This window comes from Vicia villosa, linkage group LG6 (genome assembly GCF_029867415.1).
Source record: "Vicia villosa cultivar HV-30 ecotype Madison, WI linkage group LG6, Vvil1.0, whole genome shotgun sequence".
Lineage (NCBI taxonomy): Eukaryota > Viridiplantae > Streptophyta > Magnoliopsida > Fabales > Fabaceae > Vicia > Vicia villosa.
In genome coordinates, this window is record NC_081185.1 from 30,337,960 (window position 1) to 30,343,620 (window position 5,661).

A 5,661-nucleotide genomic window follows, 5' to 3' on the forward strand; every position below is an offset into this window, starting at 1 on the left:
GCAATTGACACACCCCCCAATTGCTACTTGCGACACTGGCCCATTAGCCTCATCAATCCATATTTCTCAAATAATTCAATTAATTCTATTATTTAAATAAAAAAAATTAATTAAATTAAATAAAGAAATTTATGGGGTGTTACAGTGATGATCAAAATGGTGAGCCATATGATTATGTTGATGATAAAAAACTTGGAGATGAGGAAAATATTCCAACTAATGATGATGAAGGGGAGAGAGATATGTCATAGGATGAGAATCTTGATGAAGCTCAAGAATCATCTCAAGTTCAACTTAGGAGGTTTAACAGGCAGAGACAACCTTCTACAAGGTATAATTCTGAAGAGTATGTGACCTTGACTGATGAGGGTGAACCCGAGTGTTTTTAAGAGGCCATGGAAATGGATTAAAATAAAAAGTGGTTGGATGCAATGCATGATGAGATAAAATCATTGCATGATTTAGTGAAGTTACCTAAAGGCAATAGGGCTTTGGAAAACAGGTGTATTTATAGAGTTAAACATGAGAGCAACTCTAAGTCTCCAAGTTATAAAGCTATATTAGTGGTGAAAGGTTTCCATCAAAGAAAGGGTGTAGATTTTAATGATATTTTCCCACCTGTTGTAAAGATGTCATCAATTAGAACCGTGTTGAGTTTGGTTGTTCCTCTTGATTTAGAGGCTGAGCAAATGGATGTGAAAACGGATTTTCTTCATGGCGATTTGGAGGAAGAGATCTACAAGAAATAACTCGATGGTTTTCAATTTAAAGGAAAAGAAGATCATGTGTGAAGAATGAGAAAGAGTTTATATGGGTTGAAGCAAGCTCCAAGGCAGTGGTACAAGAAGTTTGAGTCTGTTATGTGTGATCAAGGATATCATAAGACTACTTCAGATCATTGCGTCTTTGTTAGAAAATTTTCTAACGATGACTTTATTATCCTCTTTTTATATGTTAATGATATGCTTATTGTAGGGAAATATATTTTTAACATTGACAAGTTAAAGAAACAGTTGGGCGAGTCATTTGCCATGAAAGACATGGGAGCAGTTAAACAGATTCTTGGCATTAGAATCACGTATGACAGAAAAGAGAAGAAACTTTGGGTATCACAATAACATTATACCAAAAGAGTGCTACAAAGATTCAAAATGGAAAACTCTAAGGCGGTAAACACTCCTCTTGCTACTCATTTCAAGTTGAGTTCTAATCAAAGTCCTTCAAGTGAAGATGAAGCGTTTGATATGAAACGCGTTCCTTATGCGTCTGTTGTGGGTAGTTTGATGCATGCAATGCTGTGTACAAGACCAGATATTGTACATGTTGTTGGTACTATCAGTAGATTTTTGTCAAATCTAAGTAGAGAGCATTTGAATGTTGTAAAATGGATTTTAAGGCATCTTCGCGATACTACTTATAGAGGCTTTGTTTTGGAGGAGATAAGCCTATTTTAGTGGGGTACTCTGACTCTGATATGGCTGGAGATATTGATTCTAGAAAGTCCACTTCGGGCTACATGATTAAATTTGCAGGGGGAGATGTGGCTTGGCAATCCAGGTTGCAAAAGTATGTAGCATTGTCTACTACAGAGGCTGAGTTCATTGTCATTAACGAAGCATGCAAATAGCTATTATGGTTGAAGAAATTTTTGCAGGAGCTTGGTTTTGTTCAAAAAATATATGTTTTTTTTTGTTGATACCCAAAGCGCTATTCATCTTGGTAAGAATCTAACTTTTCATAATAGGTCCAAACACATTAATGTGAGATATCATTGTGTAATACGGTGAACTGACTTTTTATCAATCGAAATGTCGCGGTAAGCAAGAGTCGCCACCGACTTTTATTTTATCCAAACAAATTCGGAAAGGCAAAAAGAAACAGAAAAAAAACCTTTTTTAAAGAAATCTAAGTTCGGGGGGTAATTTATGCAAAGGGAAGGTGTAAGGCACCCTTTGCATCCATGGTTTTCCATGGGCTCTTAATTGCTTTGCTTGCTCGTTTTCAGAAAATGTAGATGAAAGAGGAAAAATGGACTTTAGCTCGTAAAATGAGCGTAGCCGGTTTTTGAAGAATTTTGAGAAAGAATATAGAAAATAGAGCATGGCAAGGCAATTAGGGGAAATTACCTTAAACTCAGATGATAGGTCTCTTTTTAGCCTTTCAGAATGAAAGGGTCAATCCTTGCCATAAGAGGGCAGGAAGCCTTTCGTTTGGAGGTTGAAGGGTCGTCGAGATATCATTCGCCCAAAGACTGACCCATGCCATAGAGAGGCAGGTAGTCTAAAGGGAATGATCAGAATAGCCTTTTTCGTAGGCAACCAGAAGATACCTCAGCATTATTCGTGGGCAACTTCCGAGGGTCGAGGTCATGTTAGTGTATCGAAGGCAGCATCATTTTAGGGTCTCATGACCTTTTATCGAGACAACATGGCTGAGGTATCCTCATATTCGAGGGACTGGCTATTCTGCAAAAGAAACACAAGGCAACAAGGCAACAGGCAACAGGCAACAGAGAGGGTTACCCAAAAGTGTGCGTGTGTGCACCAATCACGTGGTTCTATTCATTTATTTATCTTGTATTTAGTGATTCTAATTGATTCAGAGTTACACTCCCTAGGGTTACTAACCACGCAGATGATATAAGGCAAGAACAACAGTAATATGGGGGAGGGGACAATGAAACCAGCGGATTCCTTAATAGGGTTTGACACAAGTAATAATAAAAGCCATAATATAAGGTTAAGGTTTAGGGTTACCAAACTCGACGCTTTGGCGATCAACAACCCTGAAAATGCAACCAATAGACAAATAGTGAGTGTATGGCTAATTCAAAGGAGAACGGAATTGACCCTAAAATAAAGAATAAACAAATTTAAAATAATAAAATAGGCAAGGTACTTAGCTCTGATTTGATCTGATATGGTTGATAGGGTGCCTTTAAGGTTAACCCTGAAAGGAGACAAGGCAGAAAAAGATGAAAGCGACACAAACCCTAATTCTAAAAATAAAACAAATAGAATTTAAATTAAATCAAACAGAGTACTTAACTTCGTATTTTGGATCAAGCGCGTAGTCGGGATTGATCATATTGCTAACCCTGAAAAGGCACAGAAGAAGAAGATTTTCAGTGTAGGGTTATTCCTCGTAAACCCTAATTAAAATTCAAATTGAATACAATGATAAATTGATTTAATTAATTATAGGTCTTGCGATCTAATTAATTAAATCGGAATAAAAAATTAAATCGAGTGCAAAAATAATTTTATGGAATTTTTTGGAATAAAAATAAAATAGATACGAATTTTTAAAGGTTTTCAATAATTAAATCAAATTAAATAACATTATTATAAATAATATATATATATATTAAATATTATAAAAATGTTAAAATGTTTTTTATAAAGTTTTATTTTTTTATATAGCTTATATATAAAACAAATTTCTTTGAAGAAAAATAATATATGTATATTATTAAAACAAAATAGAAAATGCTATGTAATAAAAAATAAAAAAAAATTGGAAAATACTTAGCTTTTAATCGTGTGTGGCGATCTCTGGGAGACCACCGTAGACTGGCATGTTCTGGGCCCTTTGATCTGGAGGGAGAGAGATCTGTTGGTCGTATGATGAGGGCGTATCATGGCCTTGCGTGCGTGGAATGTATTGAATCTGCAACAGAATTAGATCAGAAGAAAAAGTGTACAAAATAATGTCGAGAGTGGGGATCGAACCCCCTCCCTTGCTGTTAACTAGCCAATAACAAAAATATAACAAACGTGAATTTCCAGGAATTTCAAAAAAAAGAACTAATGCGCTCTTCTTCTTCCCCCTGTTCCGTCTGAAATCCCAGCCACCATCGAACCTGCATATCAACACGCGACTAAACGCAACAAAAAACGTCAAAGCTTAATATGGTTCGACTAGAGATCATGTTCCGAGCACAACGGTATCCATGGTCTTCCTTGATTTTATTTGGAACTCAAAACCCCAAATTGGAGCTTGTATAACCTAACAATGGTGGATCATATAATATGCAACCAAACTTTACCAAACTAATCAGAAATCGCATAGACACTCATATAAACATGAATACGTATTCATAATGCAATGAACATGCATAAATTTCTAGAATCGAAACAAAAAAACGATGGCAAACCGTGACTGCAAGGGCCGAATTCCGGCGTGTGTTGTTGATCTTCCCTGCTTCACGTTTTTTGGCTCCGGGAATGGGTGTTTTGGCCAAAATTTCGGTTACAGCGCAGCCTTCCTTCACGGTTCTTTGAAGCTGGGCGTAGTGTTTTTTTGCGGCCACCAATCCTTATCAATCTCTCCCTCTTCTGCACAGGTTTTAGACACTTTATAGATATTGCCTTAGGTCAATCAAATTTGGAGAGAAATCCAATAATTCCAATGATTGAGATTTGATTAAAATTAGATTGAAATTGGTTATGCAATATTTCCACATTGGTCTAACTTTATTTTCCATGGCTTTCCACGATTTAGATGCCCTCCACTATTGATTTGAATTTGATCAAAATCTCAATAAATCAAATAATATGGCCTTTTATCATTAATCCATGATTTTATTTGACTCAATTTGCATTTAAATTAATAAAATACAAATAAAATGAACTAAAATCAAGAAAAATATTTGGGTCATGGGCTTTCTTGGAGGTAAGATTAGGCTTCTTCTTTTTGTACCTAAACAAAAGATAAAATATTAGTATAGTGAATTAAAATGGTTTAATAGTTTTAATTTATTGACTTCTCTTTTTCATTTTTTTTTTTGATATCCCTAACATTTACCTGAACTGTCTATTTTGAGCTTACAGTCAGCGGGATGCCTTGATTTTTTGCCCAAGTCATCTTTTTGATTTTTGACTTAGCAGGCTTTTCTTTGTATATATGTTTTTCGTCATTTCATTTTTTTTTGAAAGATATTGACTGCCTTACTTAATGATTGATGAACCATCATTGGCTTTTGATTGACTTCTCCAACACTTCTTTGATGTGTGCGGATGAACTCTTGTGATTGAAACCTTTGTTGAAAGGTGTAACGAATGATTCTCTTAAAAACAGAATGCACAGCCAAATTAACTGAGAATTACCCTGCCCCAGGTTATGATCAAGGGTTTTGATTAGTACAAGAAAGAAACTTCTACTTCTTAGGCTCAAAGTGGTTGACGAGGGATTAACATCCTTATATCTCCACTGTTTAGGAATTGAAACAATGCCTGTACATCGTCAGCATAGTCTGTTCAAAAGCATTACTGTATGAGGTTGCGGTATCGTTTTCGTCATCCTCCCTCAAAAGGCTTACCGCTTTAGCGAGAGTTAAATATCATAAAGAAAACTAAGTAAAAACAAAGTTTAATATAGAAATAGGAAGAGAAATAAATCAAGACAAACATATGCAATGCATTAATGATTATGATAAAATAAATAGAGTTTGACATAAGACGAATGTTTAAACAAACAGGAAAGAAATTGCGAATGCGAGTAAATTAATGATCTAAATAGCCATCCTTTAGACTTTGTGTGGCTTCTCTGGTTGCCCAAATTCAACGATCCCTTCTTCAATCAAGTCTTGAATTTTATGTTTCAATGGCCCACACTCTTCTGTATCGTGACCAGGACTATTTGAATGGTAAGCACATCTTG